This window comes from Pongo pygmaeus, chromosome 7 (genome assembly GCF_028885625.2).
Source record: "Pongo pygmaeus isolate AG05252 chromosome 7, NHGRI_mPonPyg2-v2.0_pri, whole genome shotgun sequence".
Lineage (NCBI taxonomy): Eukaryota > Metazoa > Chordata > Mammalia > Primates > Hominidae > Pongo > Pongo pygmaeus.
Window position 1 is genome coordinate 42,860,272 of NC_072380.2, and position 19,133 is coordinate 42,879,404.

Here is a 19,133-nt window from a genome sequence, read left to right on the forward strand (position 1 = left end):
CCATAATTAACATATTGGTGTACTAGCTTTATCAGTTGGACTAGGCACTACTTATATGAGCCAACTGAGAGGCCACTGCCGAATTAAATAAAATATAAAGTCAAAATAAAAACGAATTAAAATAGTTACTTTTTAAAGAGAAAGTTTTCTATTATTACATAAGTAATCTATGCTTATTGAAGAAAAAAATTAACATACAGGTAACCAAAAAGAAGGGGTGAAAATCACATATAAGCTCACCTCCTAGAGATAGTTATTGCTCATAATAAATGCAGCATTCTTTTCTCAGGTACATACATAGGTGTGCCTTGCTTTTATAAAAATGGGGTCATAAACACCTAATGTTTTGTAACCTGCTAGTTTTTACTTGATATACATCTAACGCCATCATTTCAAATGGCTGCATAGTGTTCTATGCTGTGGAAATACCATAAATTATTTAATCAGTAACTTATCAGGTTGTTTCTGGGGATATTTTATTCAATTATTAGGTCCATAAATCTTGTATAGTCTAATAATAAGTAAAATTTTTTACCTTTTTCTTTAAGTTTAATTTTTTTTGACTGGACAGCTATAATGAGACAAAGTTTATTCCAAACCACTTAACCACTCTTTTTTGTTTTTTTGAGATGGGGTCTCGCTCTGTCGCCCAGGCTGGAGTGCAACGGTGCAATCTTGGCTCCCTGCAACCTCTGCCTCCCGGGTTCAAGCAATTCTCCTGCCTCAGCCTCCCGAGTAGCTGGGACTACAGGCATGTGCCACAACACTTGGCTAATTTTTTTGTATTTTTTTTTTTTTAGTAGAGACAGGGTTTCTCTGTGTTAGCCAGAATGGTCTCGATCTCCTGACCTCGTGATCCACCCACCTTGGCCTCCCAAAGTGCTGGGATTAAAGCCATGAGCCACTGCGCCAGGCCACCTCTCTTATTTTTAATGACACATTTGTGAACTAGCTATAGATTGATTTTAGAAACATGATTTTTCCAAGGAAGAAATACCAAGAAAAGAATGACTATTTAGTAATTCCTCTTTGTACAGAAATGAAAATAGCTTTTTGGCTGCCATTATTAAGAACCAAATTAAACAGACACTCGGAATGTTCCCTACTGGCTATATACTTATTGGAAGTTCATGGGTTTCACAGACTCTACTTATATTGAAAGGCTCATTCAGGATTAAGATCAGCTCCCTGTGCCCTCCGGAGTGGGGAGACATGTCGATCTTATCTCTGTACAGCCACCATGTTCATTGGGCCTCATATGTTCTGAAAACAGACACAGATGTAGAAAATAACAGTGCATGCAGCTTCATGTCTGAGAGGTCAGTTTTTTGAAACATAATGAGGCTGAAAGATTGAAAGACTGAATAGTATTAACATCAATATCTTATGACCAGGCAAACTACAGTTTGGCTCAAATGTCCTCACCAGTCTTTTCTCACCTCAAGCAATTTTTAATACTCTGTGAACATGTAATTAACTATGCTATAAAAGCCAAGGATTCTACGGATCCCTCCCTTTTTTTTTTTTTTTTTTTCCAGACGGAGTCTTGTTCTGTTGCCCAGGCTAGAGTGCAGTGGTGTGATCTTGGCTCACTGCAACCTCCACCTCCCAGGTTCAAGCAATTCTCCTGCCTCAGCCTCCCAAGTAGCTGGGATTACAGGCATGCGCCACCATGCCCGGCTAATTTTTGTATTTTTGGTAGAGAGGGGGTTTCACCATGTTGGTCAGACTGGTCTCGAACTCCTGACCCCCAGTGATCCACCCGCCTTGGCCTCCCAAAGTGCTGGGAATACAGGCGTGAGCCACCGCACCCGGCCAGATCCCATTTTCAAGTGCTGAAATATTAGGGCCACAATTTCCTGGCTAAAAGACGTAGGGCGGGTCTTTTTCAGACATGGCAGTGCGTTACTTGTGTGACAGTTTTTATTTTTATCTTTATTATTATTTTTAAAAACCTAGCTCCTGCAGGAAGTATGACACTTTTTAAACAGCACTGGCAAAACATGTCCTCAGAGAGCCCTTTCTTCATTATGAGCACAAAAAGGTTTTATTGTCCTAAATGCTATACAAAGTATAACAAATAGACACTCTCAGCAGCCTGTGTTTTCAACCGGAGACACTTCTGTCAAGCGAAAGCACAAAGGAAAATATACAAAATGGCACAGGCATAACTAAATTCAGATGCATTTCTATTATGTGCAAATAAAGGTGGGTGGAAGAGAGGGCAGAGAGATGAACAGGGGACTCCTAGGAGTAACTGTTTTGATTGGGAAAGGTGAGAATGGCCACCTTCCTGACTCTAGAGAACTCATCACAGAGGAGAAGGCAGAGCACTTACTTGTGGCCTTAGCCATTCCAGTGGAATTAGAATTTATTTGTATTAAGTCCATCCTATGTGTGCCCCTGGGCTATTTGTTGTAGATGATAAAATGTGTCCCTCTCCTCTATCTCTAGTGAGAGCTGACACACAGATAATACATTCCACTGTGCTTGGATTCGTTAGGGCCTTCTACGTTGCTTCCTGCTCCTAGGGTATAGTGGGTAGGGTCCAACTTTCCCTGCAGCCCCCTCTCTTCTGAAATGGGCTGTGTGAAGACAGGAAGCAACCTGGCCACAGTCTGTGATGTAAAGTGCTCATGAGCCAACATTAAGCTCCCCACCCCCAATATGGGCTACATGCTACCTCTGCCCAGATTCCCTGCAGGTGGCTGTGAGGTCAGATGGGGAGGAGAGTCTGGTAACACTGATAAAATACAGTAGATCCATATGCTAACACAATATTATTCTCACATTATCTCAGGTGAGCCTCATTTGAGAGGAACACTGTCTTTCTTAGCTGAGAAAAGTAATTGCAAAATTTTCCTGGTTAATTATTAATTTTCTCTAAGTGACAAAAGGAAATCCAGAGCGAAGTCAGGGCTGGAAGGGACTGTGAGAGGTCATTTATGTCCTGACTTTAGAGAGTACATTGAAAACACTGCAAACAAATATAATCTCATGTTTAGATGACTTCAGGAAAAAGGGTTACATTTTTTGGCATCCAGATTCCCCATTTTATAATACCCTCCATCTTTGCATCTCATCTAGCAGACCTCAAATGTCAACGTGCACCAGAATCACTTGGGAGATTTTTTAAACACAGGCTGCCGGCCCCACCCCATGGTTTCTGATTCAGCAGGGCCTGGGTGGGGCCTGAGAATCTGCATTTCTCACGTTTCCAAGCGGTGCTGACGCTGAAGAAACAGGGTCCCCACTGTCAGCACCTCTGTTCCAGCCCAACCCTTGCTGGACCTGACCCTTTTATTCTAGATGGAAATAGATACCAGTGGGTCACCATTCTTTGCCACTGAGACACACATATACTTGAAGAACAATTCAAGAGTCTCCCGGTCATTTGTTTCCTCTTCCAAGCTAAATAATAGAAGTTCCCTACCCTCTTATCATAGGTATCATTTTCCAACCCTCAATTGTTTTTTTTTTTTTTTTTTTTTGAGGTTCTTTGTGGAGCCAAGTCTCTTTTTGTTGTGGAGCCATGAACTAGACCCAGAACCTTAGAGATTGGCTGAGGTTGGGCACGGGGGGAGGGACTCACAGACTCACAGAACCACACAGGCCGCTCATGTTATTACTCCCCAGGACCCAAGCCTGCCTGTCAGCCCTTCTTCTGATTCATGTGCTTCTAACTCGTTTACAAGCTGCAGTAATGCTCAGTAGACCTTCATAATGCCTTTCCTCTGAGAAGCTGAAGGCATTTCCCTAACTAATATTACAGTTGACTCGACTCAATATCCTAAACCAGTGCAGGGTTAAGTAACTTGTTGAATTGCAAACCAGTTCAGGAAGGGAGAATCTGGAACTCCAGATTTCTATCTAAATATCATTCTATGGAGAAAGATGCTTTGATATTTATTGGACTTTATAACAAGTTTACCCCCTCCACATAATAATAATAGTTTTAGGTGCAAGTGAAACTGTGAAGCTTCTCCTCTTTGCAGGAGGATTGCAACGGAGGACTGAGAGTGGGGGGCAAGGCTTCTGGGGTCAGTCTTGTCACTTGTCCCCATCACTTCCCAGCTATGGAAGAGAAAGGGAAGGCACAGCCCAGGTGGCACAGCTGTCTGTCCTAATCGTCTTTGGCAAAAGCTCAGAGGAGCTGAATGCTGAAGTATCCTCAACCCACCCCACTCATCTTGTTTCCCTTTTCTTCATTTTCACATTTTTTTCTGCCAGGGTAGTTACTGAATGTCAGCGGGCCCAGTTTCTGTGTCCTGCCTTGTTGTAGCATGTGGGTTGGAACTATGCTTTCCTTGTGCACCGCATGTGCTGTGGGGTGCTTAATACATGCTAAGTAATGACAGCAGTCCCCCGTATGCCCGAGAAATCAGCCTTCCTCCTGAGGGCCATATCCCATTATGTTACACTTGTGTTTAAGATGGGCGGAAGCTGAAGGCATCCCTCCCGCTCACTGCTCCTTCCACTTTAGATGAACAGCTGGAACTCACACAACACAGCCTCTTCCGACAAGATTTCCTTTAGAGAGAGAACATTCTAGGGATGTGATCACTGAGCATCCAGGCCCCAAGCTGAAAGGCAACCTGTTACATAGCGCAGTTCCCATTTAGCCATGCAGGCAAGGGACCCATTAAAACCTCATGTGAGGGAAGGGGTCCCAGAGAAAAGGTTCCTCTCTGCGTCCCTGATAAACCCCTCAAAGCTTCCGAGCAGAAGGCTATCCCTCTAGGCAGAAAGTAACAGTGAAATAAATCTCCTGCAACCGGCAGCGATTCTGTCAGAGCCTCTGTGTCTGTAACTATTTTAAGACGTGGAGGAGTAGGATGAGAGCACGGGCAGCTGGACAGAGTGGCTCCAACAGGACTGCAGGGGAGACGTGCGGTCACCTGCGGCGTGGGGACAGCAGGGCAAGGGCAGGCGGGCTCGGCTCCTGGACTCCTCCCGCGGCCACAAGGCTGCCCTGTTTCTCGGCCCCTGGGCCCCTGGTGTGTGACTCTGCATAGAGCTCATCATGATTTGTCGCCCAAGGTCATAACCAGTCACAGCCAGCATCATTTCACCAGGTACACGGGGTAGAAGCAGCGAAGAGAATCGCAGCACCGGCAAACACGAGGAATTCCGGCACTAACACTTATTTAATGAAAACCTTCTCAGCTCTCACTCACCGCTGCCATTCTCTCACAGCACGTAAATCATTAAAACGAACACTCCTCAAGTGTTTATGCGCATTTTAGCAACTCATCATAAAGCACATGCTTCCTAGTAGTAGAAAAACTTACAGAAACGTCTGTGAAATTAAACAATGGATAAATTCGAATCAGCTTTTCTCTTTTGCAGGACTAAAAACTACAATAGGTCAAGTGAATACTGGCTTGAAAACTAATACCCAACTATAGTGTACCTTTAAAAATGCTCCACTGAGATTCTGATGGTGCCTTATTAACAATTAGAAGTAAGAAGTAATAGCAATAAGTCAGAATTTTTTGGATAAAAATATATATTATGAAGGATTACTGGAGCAAAACCCCTTTTACTGCTGAAGATAACATTAGAGGCTTCTGTTATCATTATAATTCATCTGGGCAGCAAATTTCTCTTCAGCTCAATAAAAACTAAGTATGAAGTAAGTTTCTTTCTAAATATAGCCCAGGAACTCAGTACCACTTTCCTTTCTTACATTCTTTTCCTACTAAATGGAACACTGAAGTATTTCCTTTGATTGTTGACACTTTATGTCATTTGCATTTAAAATCAGACAATACATAATAACAAAGAAGTCTTTAACTAAATCTTTTCAAAATGGGAAAATGGCTTTCACAATACTAACTGAGGACCTGCCTCCTTCCTTGCTCTACACATGACAGGCACAGATAGCTGGTGAGCACCTATCCTATCGCCTAGGAGAACTGTTTCATTAACATCAATATTCCTAAAGCTGATACATTTACTTGCTAATTGATAAAGAAATTCCTGCCTGGTTCTCTGCTGTAAGCAAACTGTTTGGCTTGAAGTCAGTCCACACTGAAAACACACTTCTAAATAAGCAAGGTGATTCCAATTTAATTTAAAATATTCAATATCAAAATCTTTTGTTTTCTTCAGTACAAATTTAAGTTGGCAATAACGTGTTAGATGAACTGCAGTTAAGGGTACAGAATCCCATGGCCTTTGGTTACTTTTGATAACTAACTCAGTCTAAAAGAGGATGCTTTAAATTATTATCTAAAACCTTCTTCCTAAATTAATTTTTAAAAGTGCTTCTCTTTAGGCATATATGGGTTTATTTTTCAAGCACAAAATCCCCCTTAAAAAGATAAAAAACTGTCCATCTATACATTCAAGAAAATTACATTTGACACTCCATTATTTCTACAAAATAAACTTGTAGCACAGAGTATAACAGGAATTAACTTTCAACATTTTTTTCTCAAGAGTTAGGTTACCATAGTAGAAAATAAAGCTCAATGACACAATACAATGTTTCTGTATTTACAGAAACCATATCCATTAATCAAATATTTTAACATAAAATAATAATCTACAGATTGCTTTTTGCAAAAATAAGTAAGAATCGAAAACTTTTTCTTGGGCAAATTGAATAAGGCAGATTTATTGCAGTAGGAGACATTTAAAGAAAAACCTTTTGCCACCTTTCTTAGCTTTCTCTAACGTACCAACCTCAAAGCTTCCAGTTTTCCCAAGAGATAAACATTACTATGACGGTAACATTAGGAAGATTTAAGGAGAAAAGAACAAAGAGAAGTCTTAAAATTCCACCCAGTACTTACAAGTAGTTTCCAAGAAAACTGAGCCACAATTCTTCAGAAGACTGCTCTCCTGATCACAAACACAATCTGAAGTCTAAAATAGATATCCTACCACATTAGGCCGAGAAGTCACATTTCAGCTTGCTAACTTCTACTTTTACAACTCATAGAACTAACCCCGGCTAAAATTAACCGCAGCCAAGCGGCAGGCAGGAACACGCTGATTTGCATCATGTGTGCCGGGATTTATTCACTAGGACAACATCGGTGTCCTCTTAATGGGAAATGCGGCCAAGGGGCGTGCCCTGGTGAACAATACATAGCATCATGATTATGCTAATTACTGAATTCAGTCCAATAATACTAACTTCTTTTAAGTTGTTTTTGCAAGTACTGACAAAGAGAAGGAGTAAGCTTTTTCCCAACAGGCATTCACTTGATTTTTAAGCACATTCAAATCAGACCAAACTTTGGCAACAAGGTGGCAGTGCTGTGTGCTCTTCACAAGCAAAAGCAAAGCAAAAGGACATTCTGTCCGATTATTTAAACAGCGTGATTAGATGCAGCACTACGTGAAATTAAATAGACACAGAATATACATATCAGTAAGTCTATCCACCAGAATCCTGAAATAAAAGCTTTTTCTTTCTCTATAATGAACTGATTGCAAGGACTTGCTTTCTGGCTCTGCCTCCTCCTGCACCTCCCAAGGAGTCGCTATGAAGACACAGATTCAGTAATAAATCACAACTGAGAATAAACATCTCAAATATTTGCAAAGGCACTGTCCTTGGCAAGAAGCATTTTAAGGTGGATTTAACTCCTTGGCTAGAAAAATTGTCCTCTGTAGGTGACTGACCATCTACAAAGCATGTTGGAACTCAAGTTAACAGGTAAAGACCCCAAGCATACAGCTGATACTTAAAAGAAAATCAGAACATGAAAAACTTTCTCTCGAAAATATAAGTACAACTTATAACAAAGACACAAAACCGCTTAGTATCTACTCGAGATGGTTTGGACTAGTTTGCTTTAGACTAAGTTCTGATGACATATTTTTGCTCTTATTGAACACTCTATGAAAGATATCAAAGCACTTTACAAACATCAATAAAATCTCCAAGCATCTTTGGGAGATGTCATTTTCCTCTTTTTTTTTTTTTTCCACAGACAGGTGGAAATTCCATTTCAATGACTTCAACCAACGCTGGATCACCCCATCACCTCCTGAGCCCTTTATAACATCTTCTATATTAACCACTTACCTATAATCCTATAGACCTTTTCAGAGCCATTTGTTTTCCTCATTTTAAAATGTCATATGTTAGTCTGGACTTCAGGAGATTCACTCTACTTAACACCCAGATGCCAGGCCTGAACTCCAGGGGCTTAAAAAGCACTCCTTGACTCTCTCTTGCAGACAGGTATCCCGCAACACGGATCCCTAAAACATGGCGATGCCCTCAGGAGGCACTGTCCATCTGCAGCCTGCTGCCCAAAGCACAAACCGGTTGATCTTCATTGGTGTGAGCTGGACATCACCAGCACAATCTCCCTCCTGTTGTTTACAAACACTGCCGGCTGCTGATCTGAGATTGCATCCCCTCGGCCTAACCTGAGGCTCTGTGCTAGCACCTGCCCCACCTCTGCAAGAGGGTGGCTGGTATGCATTCCCCTTCACTCCAACCCAGTCATGGGTGGCAGGCATTTCCCGCTCTGTGCTGAAAGGAGAGAAGTCAGCACTCATCAAAGATGGCTAGCTGCTAATGAACAGAATTATTCTCAATAATCCACCGCAAACTCACTCCAGAAGTCTTCATGCCAAAAAGGACCTTGTAAGGCTATTTTTGACACAATATTCTTATCCTATTATGTCATAATTCAGGACAAAAGTCTCTAAGCCAAAATATTATTTCTGCCCTAAACCAGAAAGTAAGAAAAAGCAAATACGCCAAGTGCATTTCTGCATCAGAGTTTGTATTGGAGAGGAGCAATCTGATGTATGATGGATCCTACATCCATTCATCGGAAGGCAGGGGCCCCTGAACAATGCTCCGGTTCCTCACATGTCAGATATGCCTAGTATGACTCTGCTGTTTCAACAGCAGCCACACCTGTTCCACAGTGGAAGAACCAAAGCATTCCAAATAAAACAGTGTCTCCTCCAATTTACATTAGTCATTCTGCTGCTTCCTTTTCATTAGTGAAACTACTTGAGTCAACAGTGCTTTTGTTCTAGGTATACTTATGACAGTAGATAAAAATCTGTATCAGAGTACCTTTAAAAGCAGAGTAAATTCTTCCCATTTGTTCTCATTAATTTTTGGTGATAGAGGAGGGACAGCGAAGGCGGTGACCTATGGGATCTTTAGTTCAACGAATCCATGAAATTAAAGAAAATTACTGTGTTTATGAATGTACACTAATGAATTAACTCAGATACCAACCTTCTATGAGCAGTTAATGTATAATTTAAAATTTTCTAGTAGCTGCTTTTAGAAAAGTAACAATAAAGAGGTAAAATTAATTTAATAATATATTTTATTTAACTCAATATATCCAAGATATGATCATTTCAATGTGTAATAATCATAAAAACTATTAATGAGATATCTTCATTCTTTTGTTTGTACTGCCCCAAGCCTGTGCAATCCAGTGCGTATTTTACAATTAGTACATTCCAATCTGGACAATCCATATTTCCAATGCTCAGTACCCACATGTGCCTGGTGACTATCATAGTGGAAAGCCAGAGTGTACAAATATCTTCCTGACAACAGCTTTTCTACAACATGAACTAATATTTGTTCAACAACATGAACTAATACATGTTTCTGGGCATGTGCACACTTATATACACTCAAGAAACATCAACTAAGATACTGGGCATATAGGATGAAAAACGCCTAGTTTTTGTCCTCAAGGAGCTCAAAGTTTAGACACTTGCCATCCTTTGTTTTTTAGAGCTAGGGTCTCATTCTGTCACCCAGGCTGGAGTGCAGTGGCACAATCACAGCTCACTGCAGCCTTGACCTCCTGAGCTCAAGCAATCCACCCACCTCAGCCTCCTGAGTAGCTGGGACTACAGGCACGTGCCAGCACACCTGGCTAATTTAAAAATTTTTTTTGTAGAGACGAGGTCTCACCATGTTGCCCAGGCCAGCCTCAAACTCCTGGGCTCAAGTGATTCCTCCACCTCAGCCTCCCAAAGCGCTGGGATCACAGGCATGAACTACTGCCCCTGGCTTCTTGGCATTCTTTACCTTTGAAATAATATGCAAAATATTCTGTGTTCTCTGTGTGTACTCTTCTGGGGAGATAACTTTCTTCATCACTTTATTAAAGAAGTCTGTGTCTCAAAAAGGTTAAGAGCCAGGAGACTAGACTAGCAGCAGATGCTGGGAGAAATGGAGAGCTAAGGAAAACGAAGGAACTGAGACAGATAGAAGGGGAAAGATCCGAGGAGAAAGAAAGGACTAAAAGGAAGATAAATAAACAAAAAAGAGAGAAGAAGAATTTCATTGCTAGACATGAAATTTTAGTTATAAAATCATATAATAAAAATTGGCGGCCAGGCGTGGTGGCTCACACCTGTAATCCTAGCACTCTGGGAGGCCTAGGTGGGTGGATCACGAGGTCAGGAGTTCAAGACCAGCCTGACCAACATGGTGAAACCCTGTCTCTACTAAAAATACAAAAAAAATTAGCCAGGCATATTGGCGCACGCCTGTAGTCCCAGCTACTCAGGAGACTGAGGCAGGAGAATTCGCTTGAACCTGGGAGGCAGAGGCTGCAGTAAGCCGAGATCATGCCACTGCCAAGATCACACCAGCCTGGGCAACAAAGCGAGACTCTGTGTCAACAACAACAAAAAAAAAAAAAAAAAAAAGGCATGTTCCAGTTACTATGCCAGGTGCTGGGGACAGATACAGAGATGAAAGACAAGGTCTCTATGTCCAAGGAGTTCACATTTTAGCGACATGAACAGACTCACCCAGGCAGATACAATACTTGGGTAAGTATGAAGACGCAGTTTATGTGCAATGTGCTATGGCTACAGCGGGGAGAGGAAGAAGGGTGCCACACAAGAGGGACACAGTACCCCCACCCCTTTTTTTTTTAATTGAGAAGATGTCTCACTCTGTCACCCAGCCTGGAGTGCAGTGATGCGATCTTGGCTCACTGCAACCTCCACCTCCCAGGCTCAAGCGATCCTCCCACCTTAGCCTCCCAAGTAGCTGGGACTACAGGTGTGCACACCACACCTGGCTAATTTTTATTTTTTTTGTAGAGATGGAGTTTCGCTATGTTGCCCCAGCTGGTCTCAAGCTCATAATAGGATAGTAAATAAATAGGCTGGGCTCAAGTGATCTACCCAACTCGGCCTCCCAAAGTGCTGGGATTACAGGCGTGAACCACCATGCCTGACCCCTCATTTCTTAAATGAAGGTTATTTTCTGATCAAATTTTAAATCTATGTTCTGGAATAACTCAAGATTCTGCATTTTAGTTTGGAACCTTAGAAAAGCATGGATAGGTCATGGAGAAATCAGGTATTCTAAAATATTTTAAAATGACATCTGAAAATAGCAATGAAGTTTCTATTCTGAGCTATTTATCATCAAATTGAACCTGGTTATTTGATCCAACTGTTTAAGGTTGAGGCAGGAGGATCACTTGAGGTCAGGAGTTTGAGACCAGCCTGGCTAACGTAGCGAAACCCCGTCTCTACAAAAAACTTTGCCGGGCACGGTCACACAGTGAGCTGAGATCACACCACCACTCCAGCCTGGATGACAGAGTGAGACTCTATCTCAAAGAAAAAAAAAAGCCATCAAAAAATGAACATTGAAGAAAAAACTCTTCAACTCGTTAGGAATTCTCTGTATTTAATTAATTTATTTATTTATTTAGAGACAAAGTCTCACTCTGTCACAGTAGAGCAATTTCGGCTGACTGCAACGTCCGCCTCCTGTGTTCAAGCATTCTCCTGCCTCAGCCTCCTGAGTAGCTGGGATTATAGGTGTGTGCCACCACGACCAGCTGATTTTTGTATTTTTAGTAGAGACGGGGTTTTGCCATGTTAGCCAGGCTGGTCTCAAACTCCTGACCTCAAGCAATCCATTCACCTCAGCCTCCCAAAGTGCTGGGATAACAGGTGTGAACCACTGTGTCTGGCCCACGTTAGGAATTCTTTGGATTGTAGCTGTGGACTCAGAAAGACCTGGGTTCAAAATGTACCCCACTACCTACTAGCTGTCTGACCTCGAGCAGTTGAGCTCACCTCTGTGACTCGGCTTCCTCGCCTGTAAAATGGGGATAATGATGCTGCCATCAAGGGCTGGTGTTGGAAGGAGGTGATGTATCTAGCACAGGCATACAAAGAGTCTCAATAAACGGCTGGGGCCATTATGTGACTCACAGCAGGTCTAGGAGCAGTATGGTACTTGCTGAAGGACAATGTGGGATATTTACTGAGTGCGGATTAAAGGCTCCCTGTTTTTATAGCATGAAGCTTCTTCAAAAAATAAAATGTTGAAAGGAACTTCAAATGGTTGTTAAGTATTTCAGGAAAACCAGGGTCTGTAAACTCCTTTGGAAAACTCTGTAGCTGCGCCAGCCTGTTTAATTTTCTCCGTGATATGGCCTCATGTCCCCAGCCAGAGGTTAGCACAGGATTCAGGGTCACTGACTGAAGAACACAGGTGAATCATGTGTCTGGGCAGATGGCTGCTGTAAAGTCCCCCTATTCCTTCCTTACCCTAGGGAGTCCCTTCCCTCACTGACTCTGGGCTTGGCCAGTAGGACTACAGCAAACATAATGCTGGGCCCTGGAAAGTGCTGGTGCATGGGGGCTCAACCTCTCTTGCAACTTCGAAATGCCCCGCCCTGGCTTGCCTACTACAAATGAAAAGGCCACATGGAGTGGGGATGCGCCATCACTGCTGAGTCCCTGCCACCGGTCAGCCTGCTGAGCACCTGATGGGTGGGTCAGGCCATCCTAAACCACACAGCCAGCCAGCTGCCAGCTGACTGCAAAGTCCAGCCAGGCTTGCTCAAGCCAGAACCACTCTGGTGCCCTACAGAACTGTGAGGTACAGAAAGAAATGTTTGTTTTTTTGAGCCACTAGTATTAGGTGGTTTGTTATGCAGCAAAAGCTAATACACATTCCTCCAAAAAGGCTGCGTGCTCAGGAGGGCTATACCAGTGTGATCCACAGCGATGCAGTCTTCACACTTCAGAAACGGACTCAGTTCACATACATACGAACAGAGAGCTCTAACTCTACACAGAAGAAATTGTTATCCTCTTCAACTAAAAAAAAAAAAAAGACGCAAACTCTTCAAGACAGTTCTTTAAAAAAACCTTGATAAATAGCTAATTCAGCATAATTTTATGACAGTTTTTATCAGGATTGTGAAAGTAAAGGCAGCATTATGACTGCTGTTGTTTGAATACTCATTTTAACATAGTTGATTTTTTAAATTATATTGGAATTCTCTTAGGGTTTTCATACTGCTCTACATTCACAACAGCCATCTATTTAACAAACATCTGTTAAAGCACCATCAGGAAACTCCCAAGCATTTGCAAGATTTGTATAAGTGGCAGGATACCCATGACCACAGCAGAAAGTGGTGTCAATGACAGTTCTGCCTTTAAGAGGCTCATAATGTGGTAACAGTCATGACACTGTCTCACTGTCCATAAACTTATCATATAAGGGAGTAATTAGTAAGCATTCCAAAAGTTAAAAGTTCACTCCAATAGGAACATAAGCAAAGAAGAGGCTTCCAGTTGTGTTAATCAAGAAAGGTTGGCCCGGCGCAGTGGCTCACGCCTGTAATCCCAGCACTTTGGGAGGCCGAGGTGGGCGGATCACGTGAGGTCAGGAGTTCGAGACCAGCCTGGCCAACATGGTGAAACCCCGTCTCGACTAAAAACACACAAAAAATTAGCTAGGCGTGGTGGTGCATGCCTGTAGTCCCAGCTACTCAGGAGACTGAGGCAGGAGAATCCACTTGAACACAGGAGGTAGAGGCTGCAGCGAGCCAAGATTGTGCCACTGCACTCCACCCTGGGCAACAGAGCAAGACTCTGTCTCAAAAAAAAAAAAAAAAAAGAAAAAAGAAAGAAAGGCATCTTCAGCCAGGTGCAGTGGCTCACACCTGTAATATAATCCCAGCACTTTGGGAGGCTGAGGTGGGAGGATCACCTGAGGCCAGGAGTCCCAGACCAGCCTCAGCACCATATTGAGACCCCACCTCCATTTTCAAAAAAGGGATCTTGGAGAGAGTGGCATTTGTTTTTGTTTGTTTTGAGACGGAGTCTTGCTCTGTAACCCCAGGCTGGAGTGCAGTGGCATGATCTCAGCTCACTGCAGCCTCCGCTTCCCAGGTTCAAGTGATTGTCCTGCCTCAGCCTCCCAAGTAGCTGGGATTACAGGCACCTGCCACCATGCCTGGCTAATTTTTGTATTTTTAGTAGAGATGGGGTTTCACCATGTTAACCAGGCTGGTCTTGAACTCCTGACCTCAGGTGATCCATCCACCTCGGCCTCCCAAAGTGCTAGGATTACAGGCGTAAGCCACCACACCCGGTCTGGGAGTGGCATTTGAATGGAGCCTTCTCCTAAGCTCTCAACAGTAGCAGGAGTAGAAAGAACACTATACAGAAGCAACACACAAGCAAAGATGGAGAAAAAGGAAAGCTATAATGTTTGTCTAGGGGACAGCTTGGATTGAGATTCAAGCTCCATCAAGTAATAGCTGCTTTGATGACTAAATTACTTAATTTTTCCAAATCTAGGCTATAAAGTATCCAATGAAAGTGGCATCTGCAGCAAGGCTGCCTGGTTCAAACGCCAGCTTCATCACTTTGTAGTTGTCTTGGGCAATTACTTTCTCACTGTGCCTTCATCACTTTTAAAATGGGAATAATAATTATACATGCCTCATGGGGTTATTATGAAGACTAAATGAGTTTTTTATTTGTAAAGGATGTAGAATAGTGCCTGGTATAAACGTTTTGTTAAATAAACTTATATGTTTATGCATACACAGCAAACAGTTATATAGATATAGATAGGCATGTATGAATGTAGATACATAGATACAGCTTTATCACCAAGAACAGTACCTGGTATGTAGAAAATGCTAAACACATTTAAATGTTTCCCTTCCTCCTCCATTGTCTGGAGTCCACAGAGATCTACAGCACAAGGTCAGACACGTTTCATGCACCCCAACATCAGCCTCCAGTCAGTTAAAAGAACACAGGCTGTCCTTCCTCTACTTTCACACTGGAAGCTTTCTCCTTTCTCTTGGGGGCAATAATTCTGCACTTGCTGATATAAGATGCTAGGCTTAGCCAGGCACAGTGTCACGTCTATAATCCCAGCACTTTGGGAGGCCAAGGACATAGCATTGCTTGAACCCAGGAATTTGAAACCAGTCTGGGCAACATAGTGAGATTTCGTCTCTAAAAATAAAAAAAATAAAAATAAAAGTTAAAAAAAATTAGCGGCTGCAGTGGTACCCGCCTGTAGTCCAAGGTACTTGGGAGACTAAGGTGGTAGGATATCTTGGGTCCAGGAGTTTGAGGCTGCAGTGAGTTATGATTGTACCAATGCATTCCAGCCTGGGCAACAGAGCGAGAACTTGTCTCAACAAAACAAAACAAAACAAAACAAAACAAAAAGATGCTAGGCTTGAAACCACTAGAGACAGATACAACACGGCCACTAGCTTCAAAATAAAAGAGCACTAATACCTTATGTGATATATGCACTTCAAATGGAAAAATAAGCACAGGCTTATTAAGTGCAACCTTCACTTCTATAATTTATTACTGGGCAAGCTAATCTAAAACGAGAAACCCTGAATGCAATAAGATTTTGGGGAAAAAGTCAAAGATTAGATTTAAAGCCACAGTAATTTGAAAGTTAGGTTAACAAAAACCTTACTAATCCCAGACTAATTTGGCTTGAACTAGATATATATCTAAACTGAAAATACTTTTAAATGCAGTTTTATTATTGAATCAACACAATGTTAAACTGAGTTTCCTCTGTTTTTAAAAGGAAAGTACTTAGGATAGTTACTGGATTATACTAAAAACAAAAACAAAAAACCCACTAAAAGTGCTTGAAAATATTCGACTATGTTGAAATATGTAACATTTTCCTGCAATCTTATAGTATTTATTTGTTTAGACACCACTTTTTCATAGGTATCACCAAGGTAAACTCCACCCATCACAAACAAAGCCTTATTGTCAATTCTGTATTGGATAGAATGTGAAATAATGAGTTGTGCTAAACTGCTAATCATAAACATCCACTTCTCAGTTTACTCCCTCCGATAATAGAAAAACTATTAAGTATCAGGCAACGAGCTGCTGATTGCCCAAATCTTTTGATACACAGTATAAAATACTAATTTTTGTGATTTCAATCTATACTGTTTCACAATCATTCAAGTCTGTTTCAAGAGCACTTAGAGTCTTTAGGTAAGGATTACCCTATTTTTAACTTGAAATTTAAGACTTTCTGAGGAAAAGAGGGCTGTAGGAGTCTTTTAATAGAGCCATATTCCTGGGTTCAATCAAACTGAACCAATTGCTAGCTTTGAGACAGTAGACGAGTTATTTAACAGAGTTCTCTCTGCCCATCTGTAAAATGAGGATAAGGATCCTTCCACCTTCTAGGAATGTTGCAAAAATGACTTAATGCACATAAAGCACTTACAACAGAGCTTGGCATGGATTTTTGAAAAAAAAAATTTATACATGGATTTTTTCAAAAAAAGAAAATATACATATAATATATATATTTTATATGTAAGCTATATAAAGTAACGATGAAGGAGAATTCCTAGTTAAATCACCTGGCCATGGTAGGTAGAAAATCTGTTCTGGGGCTCTGGGGCTTTAGGTCCCCTTGCTACCTATTTCAGGTAGACAGGGAACTTGCAGGGTATGCCTGAAAGGACCCTCATAATGACAGTGGAGAGCCGCCAGCTTCACTGTGAATAATTTCAAGTCCACTCTCAAGACTCCTGCCTTTTCACTATCAGGTCTCTGAGCATCTATAAGAGGCACTTGAAGGGCAGATGCCCACGTGTGTGGTGGAAGACAACACTTGATACCAATTTTCCAAGAGACATGGAAATCAAGAATTTGTTTTCTAATTTGTAATAGTTTTGCTGTAAGTGGGTATGATCTGTTTCCAAACAGATAAACTAAGAAGTGGTCACTTTTGGCCAGGCGCAGTGGCTCACACCTGTAATTCCAGCATGTTGGGAGGCCAAGGCAGACGGATCACGAGGTCAGAAGTTCAAGATCAGCCTGGCCAACACAGTGAAACCCCATCTCTACTAAAAATACAAAAATTAGCCGGGCGTGGTAGTGGGCGCCTGTAATCCCAGCTACTCGGGAGGCTGAGGCAGGAGACTCGCTTGAACCTGGGAGGCAAAGGCTGCACTGAGCCAAGATCGCGCCGCTGCACTCCAGCCTAGGTGACAGAGCAAGACTCCATCTCAAAAAAAAAAAAAGAAGTGGTCACTGTTAGGGTAAGCAGTTCAAAGTCCAGCTCAAATTAAGAGATAAAATATTTATAAGAGGATCTAGTTGCACTTGGCTATAAGAATCCAGCAGGTGACTACTTCCACAGGTCTCTTGATAAACGTACATGATTGTATCCTTAGGTACTAAGTCTTTCATTTAAAAAGTACTAAAAAAATGAGTGTTCGTTTTCAAAGTAGCTGTGATAAGCAAAAAACAAACAAAAAAAACCCACCAAAAAACCATAAAACCAAACCCAGAAGGATCAACAACTCAGCTCTCAGAACTATAATAGCCCAATAATTATAATAATCCAAGAGACCATTCTGAGAAACACCAGAGACCAGTTCCTTTATAATACAGGGGGATGGTTCACAAAAGAGGAGTGGACAAACAGTACTGGGACAGTCGTGGTTGATTGTAGACTGCGAAATAAAAGCCAATTATCCATTTTAGACATTAATGCTTTCATTTAAAGAGTTGGTTTCTTCTTTTTGACATTAGATTCTTGCCTCTCCAATTGCCAGGACAGGATTCATTTCCCACTTCTTTGACTCAGATCTGTTTTTTAAAAATGCTCTTTGAAAACAACTGAAAATTATCCTTTTTAGTTTCCCAAACTAAGAACTTTTTATTAAACCATAAAGAACAGCTCTGGATAGATCCAGATTTCTTTACGGCTTAAAAAAAAAAACTTGAAAAATTATTATTATTATTATTTTTTTTGGAGATGGAGTCTCACTACGATGCCCAGGCTGGAGTGCAGTGGCACGATCTCAGCTCACTGTAACCTCCGCTTCCTGGGTTCAAGCGATTCTCCTGCCTCAGCCTCTCGAGTAGCTGGGACTACAGGCGTGCGCTACCATACCCAGCTAATATTTGTATTTTTAGTACAGATGGGGTTTCACCATATTGGCTAGGCTGGTCTCGAACTCCTGACATCAAGTGATCTGGCCGCCTTGGCCTCCCAAAGTGCTGGGAATACAGGCCTGAGCCACCACGTCCAGCCCAAAAAACTCTTTTTCAATAAGATGGATAGAAATGTAAAAGGGCAGCATATTTATAAGGTCCAACCAACACTGTGACTTTGAAAAAGAAAATTCTTGCCCTTCTTATTTAAAATTATTAAAGTAATAAGCAGCTAGTTAGACAAAGAGCATTCAAGCTGTTCATACACAGCAGATCAGAACTATGCATTCCCAAATCACAACATCAGATTAGTAGTCACTGTTCTTTGTATCAGCTTTAAATACACCATTTCTTCTCATAAGAGTGTTGTGGTGGTCAGTGCTCAGGAAAAATAATTAAGATAAGGAAAGAATAACACAAAACACCCCTCAAACAATATCCAACAGAGTATCTCTGAGATCATTTACTTAAGTAATCTCTCTCAAAACCACTTTTACGCTTAAACTAATCCTAGGCACTGAAAAAACAGGAAGAATAAATCACATTTAACTTGCCATTCTTTAGAATGCAGGACAATTCTGAGATGCATGGAGGAAAAAAAGTATTAAAAATAGCCAAGAGAAGGATTAGACAGCAGCTAAAACACAAAGGCCAGGGGTGAGATCAAAATTAGAAACATATAACGTCTGGAGAACTGTCCATATAAGGGCATCTTCATATCAGTAACTCAGTTGGAATAATCCACTGGGCAGAATTAACAGCTGCCACCATCACAGTGGCTGCCTCTCCACCTCTCATTCAGAAACCGCTGGAGTCTTGGGAGACAGATATGACATGACTTTATGCTGTTATATTCAGACAGTCAATGTTCGGGGGTATTT

At 41.6% G+C, this 19,133-nt stretch overlaps 1 protein-coding gene across 8 annotated transcripts in view; it reads right to left on the bottom strand.

Moving 5' to 3' along the window:
• SLC20A2 (solute carrier family 20 member 2) overlaps positions 1-19,133 on the bottom strand; it is a 126,466-nt gene that overhangs the window by 77,645 nt on the left and 29,688 nt on the right. Inside the window, exon 1 of one of the 8 annotated variants that reach the window (XM_054499760.2) lies at positions 6,801-10,647. The exons of the other annotated variants lie outside the window; for them this stretch is intronic. The gene's annotated coding sequence lies outside the window, so the exon portion shown is untranslated. Of the gene's footprint in view, positions 1-6,800; positions 10,648-19,133 lie in introns of those variants that run through there. 8 annotated transcript variants of the gene reach the window in all.